The sequence below is a fragment of the Ambystoma mexicanum genome, chromosome 4q (assembly GCF_040938575.1).
Source record: "Ambystoma mexicanum isolate Mex_15411 chromosome 4q, UKY_AmexF1_1, whole genome shotgun sequence".
In the NCBI taxonomy this organism is placed as follows: Eukaryota; Metazoa; Chordata; class Amphibia; order Caudata; family Ambystomatidae; genus Ambystoma; species Ambystoma mexicanum.
Window position 1 is genome coordinate 311,045,484 of NC_090928.1, and position 21,968 is coordinate 311,067,451.

A 21,968-nucleotide genomic window follows, 5' to 3' on the forward strand; every position below is an offset into this window, starting at 1 on the left:
CATTCGCAACTAAATGCTCCTCCTGCACCACCATCCTCAAAAGACCTGTAGGATATGTAGGATATGTTGAATATGTATCGTCCACAGTAGACATTCTTACCCATCCTAGGGACTACTGTTAGCAGGTATTTGTAAAATATTATTGTTGGAGGTGGCAACAAGTCATATTAGCCGCAGCATAAAAGTGCAGTGGATCCACATCCAAAATGTGTTTTATCACCAATTCCTGCAGCTCTTCAAAATAAGGGATGGCTCAAGGATTTCTCAATATGTAATTAAGAACACAGTTTTCAGCTTTCCATTCTTTGAAGCAAAAGACAGGAGTGTTTGCCCCTGCGCCCCCCTCCCTCATCCCTAGTTTAGTCCCCATACGAGGCAGCTGTGCAAAACCTACATTTTTATGCTTTCCAGTCTTGGGGTCTAGCCACTGTCTTCCTCATTATTAGAAAACACTGCCCGAAACATACTCCCTTTTTGTACTTTGTTGACTCTCATGTAAAATTGACAGTGCATTGCCTTTTTCAGAATATTGGTTTTAGATGTAGCCACATTAATTTTCAGTAGCATTAACAATTTTTGTCAGCCTTGTTCTGCATGAGCAATTAAAGCTGCACATCTACTTAAAGGCAGAAACAGGATGGCTATAACCTTGAAATATGCAATTCTCCAGCATGGGGTCTGGCATGGATTCACATGCTCATGAATATTCCCCATCAGGCTGGGAATCATGGGTACAGAAAAAATCAGTATCAGTTTCGTTTCTGATCTGTCTTTCCTAGTAGTAACCAATCACTGATCTCTGGGTCATACTGCCCACAGCCAATGACTGCCCTCTCGCTAAGCCCCGCCTCCGGCAGCCATCCTCAGATTTTTACCGCACGTTCAAGTGTTGGGAGTCCTCGTGCTATAGCTCTCGAGCTTTTGCTGCGTTTTCACGCTTTTTCAAAGAGAATTTCTCATTTTTCGGTTAAATTGAGCCTCAAGCTCCACCGTCTTTACATCCGATCAACGGGAACCCGTTTCGGAAGTTTCAACGCCCCTCAAGGGTGAAGATTTCGTGAATTACGCTTTTGGAGGATTCCAGAAGTTTCTGAGGCCTACCCCGGACATGGCCCAGGAGAAAGGTAGCTCGATGCCTGGGAAGCTGTTCAGGGCCTGCCCTGGATGCCAGATGCAGAACGTGTTCAAGGAAGACGAGCATTCCTTATGCCTCTACTGTCTTCACAAGAACAAAACGCACATGGAGGAGGACTGTGCGTTTTGCGGGAACATGTCGGAGTGGACCATGAGGGACCGCCATCTTCGTCTCGCCAACTGGCTGGAGGGAAAGAGCCCGTCAGGTGAGAAGAAAAAGAAGAAATCCGAGCAGTCTTCTAAGTCCTTTGAGGGCGCCCCGGCGACGGGGGCCCAACAGAAGGCTAAACACTGCGAGTCCGCGGGCACCGGGAGCGCGGAACGGTCGGGCTCCTCGGCTGCCAGGCAGGGTGCACCCTCCCCGGCGCTATCGACCACGAGCCAACGCTTTGGCTCGGGTAAGAGGAAATCCGAGAACCCGGCCAAGCTTCTGGAGAGGCCCCGGTCGATCTCGAAGATTTTGGCTGATGGGGAGCGAGGCGGGGAGCCCTCCCCCAAGGTGAAGGCCACAAGCACGCAGTCGGTAACTAAGGCCTTGATTCACCCAGCCAAGGCCTCTATCGAGAAGGTCGCGGCAACCCTGGCGCAGCCTGCGGAGGTTACACCTGTGGTAGCGACCTCGGGGCCCAGAGTCTCCCTGCCACCTCGGAGGGAGGCATCTTTCAAGCCCATCGAAAGAACCCCCACGAAGCCCCCGGCGGATAAAGAAGAGGGGGGGCCAGTGGCCGTCGTGAATTCAGACATAGCCTCCGAGGAGGAACTTGTCGAAGTCCCTGAGAGCCACGATGCGGGCATGGAGGAGGACCAACCGTCACGCCCGTCGCAGCCAGTGCCGCAGGACAACTCAGCGGCCATTTTGATGGCAATTCAATCCTTATGCTCTGGAATAAGGACTAGATTGCCTTTATCCCCGACGGAGGAGCCAGGGGCAGGCCCGTCGGGAAGTCCACCACCCAAGAGGAGAACAGCACATCCTCCTACACTCTTCCAGCCCTCGAGGCCTGCTCAACCTTCCTCCCCGTCCACGGTCTGCGGGGATGGCACGGACACGGCCACGACGGGCACGGACGACGGCGGCGGCGGCGACGGGGTGGACCTCCCCACGTCCTCCCCTCCCCGGGCTTCCCCACCCGATGATATTGGATCCTTCCATGCGATGATCTCCAGGGCATCCAAGCTTTTCCAGCTCTGCTCCGAAGAAAAGAAGGAGGGGTTCCTCTATCAACGTCGAGAGACCAAGAGGAAGACGGTCCTTGCGGTACCTCTACTGGATGACATCGGGGACGAGGGGCTCTCCATCCTCAAGAACCCGTCCACGACGCTGGTAAAAAGGGACCGATACGAAAAGAAGTACCGGTTCCGCGACGTGGCCCCTCTATGCCTTAGAGCACAGCCGACCCCGGATTCAGTCGTCTCGGCGGCTGCCAGGAAGAAGCCATGGGGGGCATCGGCATCGACTTCACCGCCGGACAGCGAGGGAAAGAAGCTCGACGCGATGGGACAACGAGTCATCACAGCGGCAGCGACAACGATTAAGGCGGCCAGCGCCCTGGCTATCGTTGCCCGTTACGACAGGGAACTTTGGTATAAAATCGCTCCCTTGTTGGACTTCCTGCCGGACGACAAGAGGGCAGAAGCACTGAAAATCTTGCAAGAAGGCGAGGTGGCGTCCGACCACGCCATAATGGTGGCGACGGACCTCGCTGACACCGGTTTCCGCCAGTTGGGCAACAGTGTTTGCCTCAGACGGCGCGGATGGCTTAAGGCATTGAACATGCCCTTCGACGGGAACAACATGTTTGGGAAGACAGTCGATGAGTCCCTGCAAGCCATCAAAACGGACATGGAGACAGCCCGGGCCCTGGGAGTTCTCCAGCAACGACGGCCATCCTTTCAGAACACCGGAGGCAAGCAAGGGGCCTCCAAAGGTTCCGGCAGCGGCTCCTCTACCTACCGTCAAGCGGCCCGTTCCTCGTCGCAGGAGGCCTTTAGAGGATGGGGCAAGTCTGGAGGTTCCCGCCATCGTCGCCAGGGAGGTCAAGGGGGCAAGGCGGCCTCGAAACAGGACTGAACCGACCGTGGCGTTGGGCCCCCACTGAAGCACCACGGTGGGAGGCCGGCTGGCGAAGTTAGTCAGCGTGTGGGAGTCCATCTCGACCTACCGTTGGGTGCTGGAAACCCTGGCCCAAGGGCACTCCCTCGAATTTCTAAAGAAGTGCCCTCGCGTGCCACCCGTGGCCAGGAAGGAAAACCACGTACCCCAGCTGCTGCTGGAGGTAAGGGCGATGCTCAAGAAAGGTGCCATCGAGCTTGTCTCAAAGAGACTTCGGGGCTCCGGGGTCTACTCGAGATACTTTCTCGTAAAGAAGAAGACAGGAGGTTGGCGTCCCATCCTGGACCTGCGGAGACTGAACAAGTACATCAAGGCTCAGAAGTTCCGGATGGTCACCCTCCAGCACATGCTGGGACAGCTGGAGGAGGGCGATTTCCTGTCGTCGTTGGACTTGGAGGATGCCTACTTCCACATCCCCATTCTAAAAGGACACCGGAAGTTCCTCAGGTTCATGGTCCAAGGACGGCACTACCTGTTCAAGGCCCTCCCGTTCGGATTAAAGTCGGCACCCAGGGTATTCACCAAGTGCCTAGCACCAGTGGCGGCGTGGCTACGCCTACAAGGGATCCACGTCTATCCCTACCTGGACGACTGGCTCATCCGAGCAAGGACAAGGGAGCTCGCCGTAGAACACACAGCGAAGACCGTCCAGCTACTCACGGACCTGGGGTTCTCCATCAACTTCCCCAAATCCCACCTGGTCCCTTCGCAGGTCGCCCTGTTTCTGGGAGCCAAGCTCGACACAGTGGCACGGCTGGCCTCGCCGTCCGATGAAAGCCATCCTGCGCAAGGTGCAACGCCTGCTAGCCACGGACGTAGCCAGGGTAAGACCCATCAAATCCCTTCTCGGGATGATGTCCTCCTGTATCTATCTGGTACGCCTTTGCAGACTTTGAATGCGTCCACTGCAAGAGTTCCTCGACGCATGCTGGATCCAGGCGACGGGCAGCTTTGAGGACAGGATACCGCTCAACGAGACCTTCCGACGAGTGATCAGGTGGTGGGGCACCCGCACTCATCTGACGGCGGGCGCAGACTTTCAGACCCCAGCTCACCAGGTAACGGTGACGACGGATGCCTCCCTGGAAGGGTGGGAAGCGCATACCGGAGATCTCCACGCGAGAGGCCTTTGGCTCCCGGAGGAAAAACAGCTTCATATCAACATTCTGGAGCTCCATACAGTGTTTTGGGCCCTCGGGTCCTTTCTTCCGTCCCTCAAGGGCAAGGTGGTGAGGATCTTCACCGATAACACCACCACGATGTTCTACATCAGGAAGCCGGGTGGAACCAGATCCCCAGCCCTATCCAAGGAAGCCCAGGATCTGTGGCACTGGGCCATCGACCAGGGGATGTTTCTGGTACCTTTTCATCTGGCAGGGATAAAGAACACCATTGCCGACTCACTCAGCAGGGAGCTGCGCTCGTGCCACGAGTGGGAGCTATGCCAGGATCAAGTGGATCGACTCTTCAGGCTGTGGGGCAGACCCCAGGTCGATCTCTTCGCGATGGCGACGAACTCCAAGTGCCAGAGGTTCGCCAGCAGGTTCCCCCAACCGAGGAGCATGGTGATGCTTTCTCGTTCCCCTGGGACAACCTGTTCCTCTATGCTTTCCTGCCGTTGCCACTGCTACTCCGGCTCGTCAACCAGCTCAAGAGGTCCTGGTGCAGGAAGATCCTCGTCGCACGGGCGTGGCCGAGACAGATCTGGTTCCCGGACCTTCTGGACTTATCGGCGTCCCCACCAGTCAAACTGCCCGTGGACGCGGATGTTCTCTCCAGAGAAGGAGGTGCCTTTCTTCATCACGACCCGAAGTCGCTGAACTTGCAGGCCTGGCTCCTGCAGCACTAGAGTTTGAAGGATACGATATACCGGCCGACTGCAGAGAGGTTCTTGCAAAGGCCACGGCGTCCTCAACTCTCAAGTGTTACGGACACAAATGGAAGAGGTTCTCTGTCTGGTGCCGGGCACAGAAGATTAACCCTCTACAGATTACGGCCCCTCAAGTACTGCCGTACCTACTGTCATTGGCCAAGGCTGGACTAGCTCACGCCTCCATCAAGATACATCTGGCTGCCATCTCCAGATACACCAGGAAAACAGGACGGGTGTCCTTGTGGTCTCATCGCCTGGTGAAGGAATTTATGAAGGGACTATTCCGCTTGTTCCCGCCAGTGAAGGCCCCAGCCCCGGCGTCGGAGCTCAACGTGGTGCTGACTAGGCTCATGGGGGCCCCTTTCGAGCCTATGCATACGGCACAGTTGAAGTTCCTATCGTGGAAAACAGCTTTTCTTGTGGCCATCACCTCCGGACGGCGCATGGGAGAGATTCAGGCCCTATCTTGCAAGCCTCCATACTTGACTTTTCACGACACGAGGGTGGTGCTCAGGACGCATCCCTCCTTCATGCCCAAGGTGCCGTCGGACTTCCACCTCAATGAGTCCTTGGTGTAAGCAGTTTTCTTCCCGTCGCCTTCGTCGGCGGCCGAGAGGACTTTGCACTCGCTGGATGTAGCTAGAGCGCTGAAGTTCTACGTGGACCGCACGAAGAGTTTTCGGAAGACGTCGCAGTTTTTTGTGAACTTTGGACCTGTGAATCAGGGAAGGCTCTCTCCAAGGCTTCCATTTCCAGATGGCTCTCCGGCTGTATCATGCACTGTCACCAGTTGGCAAACCGGCCGCTGCCCGGCTGTCTGAGAGCCCATTCGACCAGAGCAATCGCTGCTACCACGGCGTTCTTGTCTGGTGTGCCCCTGCTGGACATCTGCAGGGCTGCTATGTGGAGGTTGACGCACACCTTCACGAAATTCTACTGCGTTGATCGGGATTCCAGGGCGGAGTCCAGGGTCGGCCAAGCAGTACTGCGCAACCTGTTCGCCTGAAGGGCCGGGTGAGGAGGTAAGAGTTGCTTAATGTTGAGTTTATGTATTGCTTAATGTTGAGCCTTTTGCCACCTCCCGTGGTTGTGCATGTGTGTACTGCTATGTAATCTTATATTCATGAGCATGTGAATCCATGCCAGACCCCATGTTGGAGAAGGAACAAGTTACTTACCTGTAACTGTTGTTCTCCAGCATGGGTCTGGCGTGGATTCACATGCGAACCCTCCCGCCTACCTCTCTGCGGCTCTTCACTTGGTCATACTGCCACTTTACGTGCTACCAAATCTGAGGATGGCTGCCGGAGGCGGGGCTTAGGGAGAGGGCAGTCATTGGCTGTGGGCAGTATGACCCAGAGATCAGTGATTGGTTACTACTAGGAAAGACAGATCAGAAACGAAACTGATACTGATTTTTTCTGTACCGAAGATTCCCAGCCTGACGACGGGGAATATTCATGAGCATGTGAATCGATGCCAGACCCATGCTGGAGAACAACAGTTACAGGTAAGTAACTAGTTCCATATCCTATTGTGGCCTGCAAGTGCTATTCTAAATAATTAAATATAGAATAGAAGAAATGATGTTGGCACTTGGATGCACCCCTGGCATGCCCCCTCATTGTACTGTAAACTCTTTGTAAACTTATCCTGCCTGCCCTCCTGTACCTCACATGAGCTTTGTCACTTTAAACGGTTACGGCACTCTAGATCACTTCACAGGTGAACACCAACTGCATCTACAATTTCTCAAAGCTTCTGTCAGTTGTTCTGCAGCTGCTTTTAATTTGCGAACCCAGTAAATCACTTTCCTAATATTGACATGCTTTGAAAAAACAAATGTAGGAAGGAATATTGCTCAAATGCACCAAATCCAGTTTGTAGTCTTACATTCTTTCAGTACAACAGCTACTGCAGTTTATCATGAAAGTGGAACTGTACTAAGATAGAAGACATTGAAAAAAGCCAAAGCAATAGTGCAACCCTAAAGATACCTTGTACATGTACAGTGTCTGGTTCAAGTTGTTCTTGGTACCCATTCTTAGTTTTGGCTATTGTTCTCTGATTTCCATTTGATTTGGCATATTTGATTGCCTCTTCTTTACCCCTCCCTCCTATGATGCACTGAAAACACAGCCTAATCTAGGCATTTCAAGGGCTCTTTGTCACAACCGTTTATCTTGCACCTGGTCTTCAGAGGGACTTTCGGTTTCCTGTTGTGGTCAATCTCCTTGTAAGCAGGCTTACAGAGATTGCGTTGGTCCCTGGGTGGGATTTATATATATTAAAATGTCAGTGTCTGTGATTGCTCCTCAAGTAGAGAATCCAGGCTTACTCTGTAAGTGCCAAGACTGTACAAAGAATGCCTCTGACTCACGTCATGCCCTGCCTCAAAACTGTTGGAAAAATACTTTAACTTCCAAATATGGGCAAACTAATACTCTCACCTCAATCTGAAATCCTGATTTTATAATAACACACCAAGTTTGTTAGGTCACTTTCCACATCTTTGCTGCCTAAGTCAGTACCTTACTTGTACCCTTTCTGTATGGTTTTACTTTGGGATACTTGGACAAGCAATATAATTGCCCCCCTGGGATCGGCCTTATTCAGTCTAGTGCAGTCAGCTCCATGGGTTAAGAGTCTTTGTTGCTGGAGGACTGGCTTACAGCTTACACTGATCAAAGGATGAATAGTTCTACAAATACTTATTTTTCACGCTGAGCACAGCAGGTGATGCCAGGTTAGCTATGTTGGAAACTGGCAAGGGAATTCGGTAAGACAGGCTTTGGATTTTGTGGCCTGTGGGTTGTTGAAATTAACCCCCTGCAACCTTTCTTTTCTTTGTGGATACTTTATAGCCCTGTTAGGATATCTAGTTTCCTGGCTATGAACTCACCTGTACACCCCAAGTATAACCTCCGAAGTGCATGTTTACAATCCTCCCATATGATGAAATCTGGCTTCCTTCCATTAACACCCATTAATGCTGTGAATGCTTATAAAACGGAGATTCTTGAGTCCCTTTCCAATGGTTTGGAAGAGCCTGTTCCTGAGGAAGTACATAAGAAACCATTGAGAAAAATTACTGATTTCTTCTAAACCAAGAAGAAACATGCTCTATGCTACACGTTTACCCCACAAATTTTGTTGATACTTAAACTCAAAAAATGTATCAACCCGCAGGGCGCATCATTTTTGAGACTGTGTAAGGACCTTTGTGATGTAGGGAGTTTGTCCCCGCAGGATGTTACACACTCACCTCAATCAGAGGGCCTGGACAAGAAGAACTAAGCTCTGGATTCATGCATTACTTACTCTTCTTGTAAAGAAAACTGTTACGAGGTCAAATTTGAATGATACACGCTCAGGAATTCAACCCTTGGACACATTGGGTCCATCTTCTATTTCGGCGTTGCATCTTGTGTTGCAGTCTATTGTGTGATTGTATGATAACATTAAGGAGTCTGTTTACTTCAATTCCAATTTATTTTCATCAATTTCTGAAAAATGTACAGGAACTACTCACAGAAGTATGTTGCTGTTTAACATTGATGCAACTGTGAATGGTTTTGTTGTAAGGAAGACACTCTGTAAGGGTGCAGAATGAGGAGACTGACATACAGGTGACATAGTGGTTGCTGTTACGCTCACCTGGTATCCACAGGGACGTCACCCAGCCGGGTTACTCGCTGGTATGCTTCTCAGCTTTGCCCTGATGTGGTCTGCGGGGAAGGTTCTGCCTGAACATACAGGAGGACTGTGTTCAAGACTGACCGACTGGGGTAAGTATCCTCCCTCCACCCCTCTCCTCACCTTGTGGTAGAATTAGGCGTGCTCTCCGTCCTGCCGCCTTTGCAGAGGCGCGTTGTCTTTCCTGGGCGAGTGCGGTCCAGTTACTTCACTGACGCCGGCCCGTTTGATATTGTTCAGGTAGGTCTTATTGCTGTTCTTTAGTTTTGTTGCTATCCTGCATGCCTTTCTTTGTTTAAAATGTCTTTATTTCTCCCTTAGGTATGCGGAGCTTCAGCGCCGCGAACTGGCTTGGTTGAGCCCCGCTGGTAATGATGGTGCATTAAGAGCGCTATGATGCGGTAAGTAAGCGCTATGCGCAGTGCTGCAAAGTCTTTCCTTTGCTAACCTGTGTTTCCTTCCTTGTAGGTAGCGGTGTTCTTCAGCGCAAGTGGAATGTCTGGAGTGGTGCCAGCCGAGAGGCGACCAGCCAGGTAAGCCTTTTGAGCAGTTCGTAATTTGTAAATGTGTCTACTGCTTTCTTTAATGTTGCCTCTATCTTCCTCTTTCAGGTCATTCTGTCCGGGAGGCGTGCAGATTCGAGGAAGCTGTTCTCAGTAGCTGCGAGTGTTTAAAGATGAAGACTGCAGGTAAGATGCTGCTGCTAATGATGTTCCTTTCGTCTCCTTGCAGGTTCTGCTTCTCCGAGGTTCCAGGGAATAGCTGGACACGGTGAGCGTCACGTTGCAAGCTGCAAAGTAACGCAAAGCGGGTTGTCTTGCTCGGGTGTGGTTTAAATAGCCCCAACAAAATAGTCCAGGTTAAGTAGTCCCTAGGCTACCACACTCAAAACACTAGACCGCATAGCTTGGTTCTTGCGAACCAAGCTATGTGGATGCCTCCATGTTGGCTGACAATACAATAAAGTAGTTCCCAAGCACATTGTTTTTCATGGTGTATGAGCCTGGCGCCATATGCGCCAGGACTAGCCCCATGAGGGCTTTTGAAGAGGATGCCAGGCTCTAGAGGCCCGAGTCCTGACTCCACCTGGCCAATGGGTTTGCCAGAGGGGGTTTTGGGCGAGGGTCGTGACAGCTGCTAAAGACTTTTATTTGCAATGAAAGCAAAAGAGAAACACTACCTCTCCCTATATGAGGGGTTTCCCTGCCTCAACTAAAATACTAATGAAACTGCCAGGATGTCTTATCGACTTAGAGTCCACCGCCCTGTGTCGGAATGTCCCTATCTATGTCCCTTACACTTGTAACTAAACAGTTGTACCAAAGTTCTTTGTCCAGGGTCCAGGAGAATGAGTACCTCCCCCTGGACTGGATGGCACAGTTCTGGCTGAGAGTTCTTCAGCAGGGGCAATGGCTCCCTTCCCCTGGTTACAGTACTATACAAACAAATAAAATATGCAGATCCTTCAACAGTTTGTGTCACAAAGTTCAAGACTTTATATCCCATGGGGAATTACTCCCTTCCCCTAGGTTCCTGCATTGATCCTCCATGTGTGATGCTTTGCCAGGAGAAGAACTCCCTTTTCCTGATCCTTATTAGTTCTGTTTTCCCAGTCCACAATACCAGAGGGAATGCTTCCCTTCCCCTGCTCGTCTTTAGACTCTTTCACAGGCAATGGCTCCCTTCCCATGGCCTTTCTTAGCAAACAAAGACACGATTACACTGACATTCCTTAACCTTGGTTTCTCTGCTTTCTCCATTTGTACTTGATATTCTCTCCTGCCAAGTACTAGGACATGTAAAGGTGTTTGTAGCTGTTCCTTGTGGGTGAGTGTCGCAGACCTGTACTTCTTTATTACTTGCTTTTGGCAGACCTGTTTCACTCTCCTTCCAGGTACTAGCGAGGAGAAAATAACTTCCAATGTGCTCTTTCACTATTTTCTTTGGGAGAGGGTTGTGACCAACCAGTGTGCCACGGAAGATTGTTCCTGATGCACTCTTTCTCACTCTTCACTGGGATTCTAGCACAAGGCCCCCATCCAGACTTACTTCCTCTCCTGTTACCTGATTATCAGGAGCTCTTCACCAGATATGTGCGGAGCAATGGGTCTTCGTTCGCGCCGCTCTTCTCTGTTCTCAGTGATCCTGTGCAGCTCTGTGGCAGGTTCTTGTTGGCAACCAATGCGTTGTTCTCTGGACACTTAGTCCACACGTTCTCAGTCACGCCGCTGTTTTTGCAGCCCCAACTCTTCTTTGGAGTGACTCCACGCCACTGAAACAATGATCCCCCCCCCTTTTAGCCTCCTGGCTTGGGGAGCAGGTTGCTCGCAGCTTCCTTGACGTTCCAATGTTGAATCTCCCGTGCTGGACTGCCTCTCCTGCTGGTTGGCTGGCTCCCTTCATAGAGTCTTTCCTGTATTTTTATTTTTGCTGGTTGTCAATGGTTTGCACAATACGTTATTTTTTCATTTTTTTTTTTTGTCTTTCAACCTGTATTCCTCTGTGTCGCATCCTCGTCCCAGTAATTCTATTATAGCTCTCCCTTGGGTAACCCATGTTCTCAGTGGAAGTCAAGTCCCTGGTCCTACAGAAATACATGGATGGAACACAAGGTGGGGAGGTGTATACCCATGGATGTTTGTCCCTATCCCAAGAAGGTGAAGTCCCTCCCAGGAAATCCTCCCGCTGAGTACCACCCCCAGGGGGACTATCGGGTAGCAGCCTCACCTCCCTGGCCTCATGGGAAGAGGCTCCCCCTCGGGGAGAAGTGACGACATTCAAGGATTAGTCGCACTCTGATGCAATTGGGAGTATGACAAGGTCATGTTTACAAGGTATCGCTTATAATGAAAATAGACTTATTCTGACTTTATTATATTTTGTGAATCTGTATTAAAGATATCTAAATACTGTAACTGAGCAATGCAGTCTGGAAGATGGTGGTGTAGCTAATACAACGAAGGAAAAATCAGAGTCATAAAACAAAAAAATCAAGAGAAGCAATCACAAAAATAATCACTCTTCAAGGCAATTCTTGAGAAACATAAATTACCTGAAAAAGAGGAATTGATATGAAATGATGTGATGTAATATGATATGGCATTTATAACGTGCCAATACACAAGTTTTTCAAGACGTGACGAGGCAAGGGAGGGGGAACAGAGGGAAGACAGACAACAATCCTACTAGGCCAGGTGTCATTCAGATAGTGCAAGGGAGGGGGAAGTGGGAAAGTGCGGGGGGGACAGTGCAGTACATAATAAAATAAATAACAGTAAGTAAAAGTATGGCCAGCAGGTGGCAAGTGCAGGGTAAGTGCAGATAAAAGGTGTCAAGTGCTGGTAGTGGGACTGTAGGGGATACAGAACAGTCCCCAAGTGCAGGGGTTGCCGAGATCAGAAGGTGGCCAGGTAACCAGTGCAGTTTCAGTATCGGTCAGAATGCCAGCAGGGGAGAGGAGGAGAAAAAGCAGAAGAAAAGAGAAAGGTTTTGAGGTGCTTCCGGTACCTGAGATGATTCACCTCAAGTTTCAAGGAGGCAGGGAGGCTATTGCAGAGGGAGTCCCCAGCCAAAGAAAGATCTACCACCAACTCGTTCATTGGAGAAGCAACTGACCCTAAGGGAGTTGTAGGCGGATGAGCGAAGAGCTTAAGAAGGAAGATATTTAGGATGAGAGAGTTGGAGGTATTGAGGCCCCAGGCCCCAGAAGGCCTTGTTGCCGATGCAGAGGGTTTTGACCTTAATCCTCGCAGCCACTGGGAGCCAGTGCAGAGATTTCTGTCCTGGAGAGATATGATCCCTGGGCTTGAAGCCAAGGACAAGTCTTGCAGTCCTGTTCTGGATGAGTTGCAGAGGGAGGAGAGTAGAGGCAGGCAGATTTAGAAAGAGGCTGTTGCAGTTAACCAGACTGGAGAGAACCAGAGCTCTTGAGACAGTGAGCTTCTGGGGAAATGAGAGGAAAGGAAGAATACCTCTGAGGAGGTGCAGCTGGTAGTGTGACTTCTTGGAGACGTCAGCGATGTAAGGAGAGTATGGATTCGAAGATGACCCCAAGGTTTTTTGCCTTGACAGTGGGAGCAGGAAGGGGGCCAAGAGAGGCTGGCCTGAGAGCTGCAGGAAAGGAGGGAGTGGGTGTGCTGATGAGGAGAATCTCAGTCTGACTGGCATTAAGGCTGAGGTCATTGGTGGCACACCACTTCTGGATAGCAGACAGTCAGAGATGAGGGAAGGAGAGGAGGAGGCCGAGGGTAGCCTGAAAATAAGCTGAATGTCATCCGCATAGCACTGAAAGTTGGGGCAGAGAGCGGCGATGCGGGTGGCAAGGAGTGCCAGGTATTGGTTGAACAGCCAGGGAGAGAGGTTAGACCCCTGGGGGACACCACAGATAGAGAAGAAGATAGTGGAGAGGAAGGAACCAAGTTTGACCTGGGAGGGTCGGTCAGAGAATAAAGAAGTCAGCCACGCCAGAGCCTGATCAGTGATACCCAGATTATCACGGAGACGGTTGAGCAGGTTGGCATGGTTGACCGTGTCATAGGCAGAGGAGAGTTCAAGCAGGATGAGGAAGCAAGGGGTGTTAGTCGAGGTTGGAGAGCAGGTCTTCATGGATGTTCAGGAGAGCAGTTTCCGTGCTTCTGGCAGCTCTGAAGCCAGACTGATGATCATGAAGACAACCAACAGATTCAGTGTGGAGATTAAGCTGGGAGATGGCCAGTTTCTCCAGGAGCTTTCCCAGGAAGGGGTTGATGGAGATTGGGCAATAGTTAGCCGGGCAGGAGGGTTCGGCAGAGGGTTTCTTAAGAAGAGGGTGTACAAGGTGTGCTTCAGGGGGGATGGGAAGACTCCAGTGGTGAAGGAGTGATGGCAGAAATCAGCCAGGGCAAGAACCAGGGAGTCGATGTGGTCCTTGATAGTTTTGGAGGAACAGGGGTGAACCTGTTTTGACAAGACTTTCATAGATCGAACTTGTCTATAAACCTCATCTGAGGCAGAGAAGGTGGGAGGAGAGGTGGATGCAGAGGGGCCAGAGGAAGCGCAGGGAGTAGAGGGAGGGAGGGGATAGGAGGAGAGTGAGGACAGGGTGTCCTGAGTTTTAAAGGTGAAGTGAGAAGTCAGTGCCGTGCGTAGGGCCTGGGAAGGGACAGGAGAGGTAGAGACTGCAGCAGGATTGGCCAGTTCCTTGCAGATTTTAAAGAGTTCAGCCGAGTTGTTAGATGCCGCAGAGATGCGGGCTTGAATATGGGCTCTCTTCTTGGTTAGGACAGAGAGCCGGTATTTCCTTTGTTTCAGGCGGCAGGCCAGTTTGTCAGAGGATGAACCTGAAGTGCGCCATTTCCTCTCAGTCACCCTACACTTGTGTTTATGGGTGACGAGGTCTGAGTCGTACCAGGAGTTGCACTTGGCTTTGGGCTTTGGGCTTCAGGCAGATTCTCATGACAGGGGTCAGGATATCAAGAGTATCAGATATAGCAGTGTGGAGAGGGCTGTGTCAGGGTGAGAGTCAGAAAAAGGGGGAGTGGGGGGTGAGAAGGTGGCAGCGAAAGCCTCAACTGATATGCGCTTCATGGGTCGGATGGCCGAGAAGGTTGGTGGCAGTGTTGGAAGTGGCTTGGCCTTAGGGGTAGGGAGGGTGAGGTGGGAGGAGAGGAGAAAGTGATCACTCCAGGAGATAGGAGTGGAGAGAGGGACATAAAGGGGGGAGGTCTGAGGAGATCGGAACATCTAGAGTGTGCCCTGCAGAGTGAGTTGGGCCAGAGGGGAGAATAGTGAGTGAGAGAGAGTTGCAGAGTTCACGAAAGAGTCCAGAGGGAGGAAAGGAAGCATCCAGGTGGATGTTGAAGTCTCCAAGATGGAATTGTTGAGTGGTTGAGGCCAGGAGTGAGGAGGAGAGGTCCTCCTGCTCAGAGAGGAAGGAGATCTGACCAGGTGGCCGATAGATAGTAGCCACAGTAAGGGAATGGCTGGGGGAGAGAGAGAGAGAGAGTCTGCAGATGAAGCATTCAAAATAGGAGTAGGCCTGCGTAGGAGTGACAGAGGCAGGAATCCACTCGGGGAAGATCAGGGCTACACCCCCTCCAGAGCAGTTGGATCTGGGCGCAGAGAGGATCTTGTAGCCGTTGGGTAGGAGCGTGGCAAAGTTAGTGACAGAACTGGCCGTGAACCATGTCTCAGTGAGACCGAGAACATCGAGGTCAATTTCTTCCAAAAGGCGGCAGATATCGGAAGAGTGTTTAACAGCTTCAGGGGAGGGGTACAGATAAGAGGTACGCCTTTCAGAGGTGTAGAAGGAGCCCAAGAGTGGGCAGGGAGGGAAGGAGAAGGCAAGGTAGCCAAGGAGGCGGCAGAAGGGGGAGGCGAGATAGCCACAGAAGGGGGAGAGGGGACAGCAGGGGCAGAAAGGAAATTGGACCAAGACAGTCCCATTTGAGTAAACATTAATGATGACCTTAGAGGAATGGAAGGAGGCCAGGAGGGCGTCCCAACGGGTGCCACCATTAATGGGAGAAGAGGAGAAATGGGAGAGCCCGGAGACCATATGAAGGGTCCATAGGTCTGGCAAAGGAACGACAAAGAGGATGGCATGAAAGTTTCCTTGTAGGCGTCAGCGATAGGGAGGCCAGGGTAGGAGACGCATTGAATAGACGATATGAAGCATCTGAATATGATGTCAAAGCAAAATAAGATTGCAAAAAAAGCCAAGAAAAAAACTAAACCCGAAAAGATCATGAATTTACTTTAGTGTGTGTATGTATGTTTCTGATACTTGTGAATCCGCTTGGATTCACATGCTTGCATAGTCTGCCATCTAGTGGCTAGGTTGCAGTAATACATCTTGTTTTTCAATTTCAAAAGAAAGCGGTGAGAGGGCTGTCGTGCTATGCCTATCCTAAATGTACATGTACCCATGAAACTTCATGCATTGACGTAGTCAGATTTTCTTTTTCCACCATCATCGGTTGGCTACGACTGGACGGAGCAGGACGATTTGGCGCGGCCGATTCGATGTGGGATGATTTGGTGCGGCCGGTTCGGCGCGGCAGCTCGTGCCGAACTGGCCGCACAGAACCTGCACCGAACTGGCCTCGCGCCGAACTGGCCTCGCGCCGAACTGGCCTGGCCGCGAACTGGCCGCACAGCAATGAACAAGGATTCTTGCCGCAGCAGGCCAGGCTTCCTGACAAAGTATGAACATGCACCTCCAAATGCGCTGTTATGCCCACAATATCTACTAGACATCAATATATGACTGCAGATTTACACTATTTCGCTCAAGGAAATCATATGTTGGCGGTGACCGTAAAGCGTCATTAATAAGGTGGGTGAAATTTTCAAATGGGAAATGTTTTCAGAGTTGTTTTAATTATTCAGAAGGTGTTGTCGACATGGAGCCGTCATGGCTAATTTAAAGCTTGCAAGTACCCCGTCATATTAGAAAAGCTGTGGTTAGACTGCGTCGCCCTGTCATGTGCATGACCTTGGAGTCGCAGAGCAGGATATGCTGCAAGTTTCCATTGAGGTGGCCGAGACTACATGTCCCAGGAGACACCACGACGAAAAGAAAGCTAATCCGTGCACGCCGCTGGCACGAAGGAAGTGCTGATAAAGCTGCTTCTGAAACACAATGTCAGTGCGTCCCAGTCCCTAGCGTTGCCATTTGCTCTAAAAGGAATGTGGATTCCTTTCCACAGTGCAACAGTGTGTGGGGAGACATCCGTATGGCCATGGATTTATCTGCCCTCCTATCCATCACAGCTCTACTACCCCTCCCCAGGCCGGTGCAGGACGATTTGGCGTGGGACGATTTGGCGCGGCCGGTTCGCACTGGCGCGCCAAAACATCCCAGCGCCGAACTGGCCGCGGCGAATCGGCCCACGCCGAACCGGCGGCGCCGAAACAGAGTGTACCGACTTGTGAAGCCGCTTGGAGTCACATGCTTGCATAGTCTGCCATCTAGTGGTTAGGTTGCAGTATTACATCTTGTTTTTCAATTTCAAAAGAAAGCGGTGAGAGGGCTGTAGTGCTATGCCTATCCTAAATGTACATGTACCCATGAAACTTCATGCGTTGACGTAGTCAGATTTTTTTTTTTCCCCACTATCATCGGTTGGCTACGACTCAGAATCCAAGAAAAGGATCATCACCACTCAATGCCACTACATTTGTAGAGAGTGCAATTTGGTTGCTCGATGCCTGAAGCAAGCAGACACCATCGAAGGCATTCAACAACCATTTCACTACAGGTGTACAGTAGGTAGTGTGCTGAGGGGAATATGTAATTTATTATTCGAGGCCTAATGAGGCCTCTCCACTTTACCAGCGTCTTGTAAACTGACTCTCTGGATTCCTGACCCCCTAAATATAGAACATCCCCTTTAAATTTGGTCACAGTGTAATGCCAAATTTCCGACGAATAACACGCACAAGGTGTGCAACTTTCGTCTACCAACGGATCACGCAGAGAATTGCTGCCTGGCTTGTCAAACATGTAACCAAAATGGAGCGCCGTCAAAAGTGCTTGGCAAATTCTGCCCTACCGAAACAATCGGCATAGGGTGAGACCGGCGACCCAGTGCAGTCACTTAACGTTAAGTAATCTGGCTGAAGGGTCGATAACGATCCCCAAACAGCAATCTGTTGAGGCACCAGCAGGCCAGGCCTCGCAGCTGGCTCTCCAGATTCGGATGGCTCGTTATCACGCCATGGCATGGCGAAGTCACCCAGCAACCAAGAGGCTGCCCAAAAGACAAACGCCATCATGAAAGCAACTGCTCCAAAAGCTTTCACAGGCTACATCCAACTTGAAACACGAGTCCGGCCAAAAACAGGCCTTTACTGCGGTAGATGTCGACGCTGGGAAACAAACGCACAGTCCACAAACAAACTCTGGCAAGGGAGTTTCTTAAAAAAAAAAAAACTACCTTTACAAACTGTAAGGCCAGAAAAAGACTTGTACACTGAGGAAGGACCAACACTCCCCTCTTCTATGCTGCAGAAGTGTTTAGTTGACTTATTGAAGTCTGAGGAAGATTGGGCGGAGGAGGCAGGATAAGACATCCAATGTATCAAGTACACGCACTCCACATCAAACTGAAACCCATATTCAGATTGTGACTTCATCACAGTCAACTCCTTCGCCCTGTAAGGAATGATCTGAGGGCTTTTAAAAACATGAGTAATATGGTGAAATTCGTGGAAGAACACAAACTTATGCGGAAAAAGAGATGATTCAAGGTGTCGCATGCGGAACAACATGCTGAATCACAAAATGGAAATCAAGAACTGAATGTACTCAGACTTATAATACCTCGGGGACATGGCTATGCTCAGACACAAAATGTGTGTGTGGGTATAGACCTAAATAACGGTCATGGTCTCAACACATGAGGGAGATCCTCTGGTTACCTCGTACCCAACAGAGGACCATTACCAATACAGAGCATTAATAAAGAGGTCAGCAGAATGTTTTGGCATACGGGCTCAGCAGTCTGGCAAACACACAGACTTTATAGAGGATATTTTAAAGGAGAAGCAGCAAATATCCCAGTGCATTCCACTGCTAAACTCTGTGAAAAAACGTGTTTCTCCCTCTTTACTGAAGCCAGTCGCAACTAAACCAGTGAACCCACATATTGAGAAGAAATATAGACCAGCTTTTACAGACCTATTGTATATTCAATGTCTACGAGCCTGAGGTTGACTAGTCATGTGCTACTGCCGGAAAAAGTGCTGATGCCCCTATTATCTGTTAGAGTAACCTCTGCATGGGTGGCGAAGAAGGAAGCTGACACAAAGGTGGCATGTCTTTTGCTATAGACGTTTATAGTAAAAAAAAAACTCACTATCCTGATCTCTTAGAGGGGTTTCCCTGCCTCAAACTAATACTAAAGGATCTGTCGGAATGTCCGTCAAAATGCAAGTCCATCATCCTGTGTCACAACCTGCTACTATCCTGTACACTACAACTAAAGAATAATATAATCCAACAGAAAGTTCATTCTCCAGGAGAATGACTCCCTTCTTCTGGTGCATGGTGTGATGTTCCCAAAATGTCCCCTTGTACACAGATGCCAGGGGAAATGTCTCCCTTCCCCTGGCTTGTAGTTCCAGCAGTTTGTACAGTCAACATTCAAATGGATTGTGTCCTCCCACGTATTCCTCATCTTTGATATTCGATATCCAGCTTTAGCTGCTTCATCAAATAAATATTGGCAGATGGCGTTGACTCGATGTCCATTGAGGGCCTCCTTCTCTGTGATGTCATCGAAGGTATATATAGCCCGTGCAGCGCCCATTGGCTTCAGTTCCTTTTTTCCACGAATGCTATAGCTTTCAGAAATACAGAGTGCTTCTTTACTTAAATTAAAAACTTAATAGCTTCGAGAAATCGAGTATGTCTTCTTCAACACCGACTACTCCGAAGACCGGGTTCAAGAAATGTCGAGATTGTGGGTCGAAAATGTCATTGACCGATCCAATCTGTATAGGTTTATAGTGCCTCAGGGTGGAGCATCTCGGTAACTGGAGGGATTTGCTCAGAAATGTGGGAGGACATAATGAGCTAATAATATTGGAAACAAAGGAGTGGCGTCCTACCACATCTATTTGGTCACTTTACAATAAGTATTTTCTTGTAAAGTTTCAATCATTTAACATGCTTTGTTATATGCAGAGCAGAATATGTAAGCTAGCTCTCATATAAGAAGAAAAGGTGAACAAATGATAAAAACAGCACTATAGCTTATTTATTTAGCCATTGTTTAAAGATGCTGGTTATTAATGCCACATTATACTAACATTACAATAACTGTGTTTTATTAATATTCAGTTGTTATAGAAAAGCATAAACAAAATCCATAAAGAGACAAATAATCACAAGAACTGTGTTTTCTTAATATTCTCTGGGTGGAGCATAACACCTCGGTCTTCTCCAATGATAGGAAAGGTCTTGAAGAAAAGAAAGGGGAAATTTACGGTAGGTCGAAATACCAAATGATCTACCCCGTCCAAAAAACCTTCGACCGACGAGTCTAGAGGCGACTCTCCTCGGAGGAAGAAACATAAGAGGTTGAGATCGAGGAGTCGCTCCCACCACTCCTAGTCGTCGAAGAAGTCCAAGAGGAGGCACAATAGGTCGCCTTCTTCGACTTAGTCGGACACTTCCCCTGAGAGGGTATCTTGGCTTACAAAATAATCCACTCCGGCCGAGTGGGAAGCCTTAAAAATATTTGAAAAACAAAAGCCTACAACCCAGGCTCCTACCGTGCCTTCCAATGAAGCTGGGAAGGAAAGGGCTTGACCTAAATCCTGCATGACCTCGAGCCCGGGACCAAGGCCTGATCCTCATCGGGAGCCGTTGATGTCTCGATCCGATAACATGTCATCGAAGGATCCATCGAGGCATAAGTATAAGTCGAGGCCGTCGACGCCGGCTGTGCCTTCGACGCCAGCCAGGCCCTCGATGTCCACTTGACGCAGAGCGCCCCATTAAAACCTATGATGCCAGTAAAAAAGGTTTTCATGGCTCTTCCAGCATCAAATACATTATTCACTAAACCCTTGATGCCTGAAAAAACATATGTGCCTTTACCCAAGAAGGACTATTTTAAGTCCCTTATCTCAATATATGAGGAGAATGATCCCTCAGATAGCGAGGCACCATTTGGCCTCCAGTTTGGTACACCAAATGTACCAGAACGTTTTATCTCTGAGGAATCAAGGTTGAGAGGCCTTTATGACAACCTGCAGATGGCTAGTGTGGTGGACACCTTACTGAGCTAGAGTTTGGAAGACCTGAGACAGGGGAGCATGCCAATGCGTCATACAGACAGCTCATATCCAAAGTAGTGAAGTACATGGGGAGGAGTAGGCCTCTGTTACCATTCAAACAGGATGATCTGACAGACATCCTGGATAAGGATCCTCAGTCAGATCCTAGATTACCTTTTCATATTGGTTTGCAAAAATGAGTGGCGGCGTATTGGGAAACACCAGAAACCAATCCGGCTGTGAATAAAAATTTGACCAAGAAGTACCAGCCTTCCAGTAGTGACCCAGACTACCTGTGAAAACACCCCACTCCAGAGAGTCTGGTAGTATAGGTAGCTACAGCAACTTCTAAGCAAGCAACTTACCCTACCGTCCCTCCAGGTAGGGACTAAAAGAGTGTAGAAGAATGGGCAAGGAAGGTCGTTTCTGCAAGGAGTATAGCGCTTAATTCAGCCACCTCAAGATGTGCCCTTGCAAAATTTACATTCACTCTATGGGACTGCATTTCCATGGTGACAGAGCACATTCCCGAGGGGGATGAAAGAGACCGGTTCTTAGCCATAATTAGAGACGGCAAAGAAGCCATGTGTGAGTCCCTTCAGTTAGGTCTGGATTCTTCTGACCGCATCAGAAGAGCCAGGGCTACTAGCACTGTTATACGCAGATTTGCGTGGTTGAGGAAGTCGGGCTTTGCACCGGATGTGCAATCCAGACTCCTCAATATGCCCTCTGACGGGTCTCACCTTATTTAGGTGCCACTATTATGCAGCCTCAGCCCTTTTGCCCTAGTGGACAGCCTTGGAGGCGTAGATCTTTTCGCTACTACTCCGTTGGAAGAGCGAGGGGAATGGCTGGTCAAAGAGGCCAAAGAAAGGTCCCTTGTGGCTCATGTCAACGTCACCTGCCACTCTCTTCACAGACTGGGTTTCTCTCTCAATTACAAGAAGTCCCATATGACCCCTTCTCAAAAGTTCCAGTTCATCGGAGCTGTACTGGATACATCCTCGGGGAAAGAGCTTGCCACCCAAGGTGAGGGCTGAAGACATTCTACAGCTGGTCACCAAATTTCAGAGTGCCCAACGTCTCCCGGCCATCAATTTTCTGAGGTTGTTCGGCCTCATGGCATCCTGCACTTCTCTGGTGCCAGAGCCCGCCTGAGAATGAGATCCTTTAAATGGGCTCTCAGAACTCGATGGTCCCAGTTCTTAGGAAAGATGTTGGACCTACTTCAGGTTCCAAGCAGGTTGCCAGGATCTTCTGTGGTGGACCTGCGAGCACAACATTCGGAAGGGAGAACCTTTTTGGCAACCATGGTCGGAGATAACAGTAGTGACTGGCACCTCACTCACGGGGTGGGGAGCCCACAACAACAATAAGACAGTCAGC

General features: G+C 49.8%; 1 protein-coding gene across 1 annotated transcript in view; it reads left to right on the plus strand.

Moving 5' to 3' along the window:
- Positions 1-21,968, plus strand: part of MEMO1 (mediator of cell motility 1) — a 577,616-nt gene that overhangs the window by 539,954 nt on the left and 15,694 nt on the right. The gene's annotated exons all lie outside the window — the stretch shown is intronic.